This window comes from Artibeus jamaicensis, unplaced genomic scaffold (genome assembly GCF_021234435.1).
Source record: "Artibeus jamaicensis isolate MK-2021 breed Jamaican fruit bat unplaced genomic scaffold, CSHL_Jam_final contig_60, whole genome shotgun sequence".
NCBI lineage: Eukaryota > Metazoa > Chordata > Mammalia > Chiroptera > Phyllostomidae > Artibeus > Artibeus jamaicensis.
The window spans coordinates 10027648-10028774 of record NW_026521900.1 but is presented as its reverse complement, the minus strand read 5'-3'; the positions used below and the strand labels follow the sequence as shown (position 1 = coordinate 10028774).

General features: G+C 37.2%; 1 pseudogene; it reads right to left on the bottom strand.

Moving 5' to 3' along the window:
* Positions 1-299: 299 nt before the first annotated feature.
* Positions 300-923, bottom strand: LOC128628222 (peptidyl-prolyl cis-trans isomerase-like 3; annotated as a pseudogene).
* Between the last annotated feature and the right edge of the window lie 204 nt (positions 924-1127).

Genomic DNA, 1127 nt, shown 5'->3' with positions numbered 1-1127 from the left:
ACTTCATGATGTAGACTAGATATAATAGGAGTTTATAATTACTGCTCAAAATGACTGATTTGAGACTCAGCATTTAAAAAATGAATGTTTTTATGTAACAAAAATTAAACAAAATGTTTTTTAAAAAACTAACCTTAAATACATTGAATAATAGTTATAGTAAAGAATATGCTGTAAGAATGGGAATAAAAATTATTGGTTCCCTTTGGTACCACTAACTCAGAAGAACTTAGTTGTAAACAAGTAGGATGATGCAATCTATGACATAATTAAAACTGGGTAAACCACAATAGGTGTGTTCCTCAAAGAGGGTGCCAAGTATTTGTCCATGTCTATTAAAGCTACAGAGCAAATGGGTTGGCATGAATAGTTATATCCTTAATGTGCACATCATTAAGAGGTCGGTATGTCTTCTCATTTACTGGTAACTTCTCCAATTCATCTAGAGTCTCCAGACCATCTATTACCTTTCCAAATACTGTGTATTTCATGTCCAAATGTGGCTGCTTGCCATAGGTAATAAAAAACTGAGATCCATTTGTATTTGGGCCATTATTAGCCATAGATACAATACCTCTGACATTGTGGTTTATATTAAGGGACAGTATGCTGGTATGAAATGATCAGGCAGACAATAAAACCAAAATCCCCATAATCTCTTCACACATACACTGGACTCTGGCTAGTTTCTTTATTTCACAGGTTTTGGGTGTCCTCTCACAGAAGATTTCTATTTTAATATCACCTACATCTGTATGCAGTGTTACCGACATTTTTCTTCTTGATGGTTACTGCTACTTAATTTCTCACGGTCTTATCTAGAGAAGCTCAAAAACGAATTTGCCCACTTTGGTAAGCACAGCTGTTGCTAAAACTTTCAGAAAAGGTGAATTGCAGATGCCCCCCACAGGTGTATAGATTCGAAATTAGTTTTTTCAGGCCACCGGAAGCCGAGCACGTGACCCATTAGAGAGAACGCCTCTCCCGAACTAGCCTTGGCCACCTCCCCGCTTCTAGGTCAAACCAAGACAAGTAGAACTACGGATACAATGTAATTTATCTCCACCAGGAACACTTTTGACAGTGAAAAGCAGCTCTTTTAACAACACTAGGTCGGGAATCCTTTG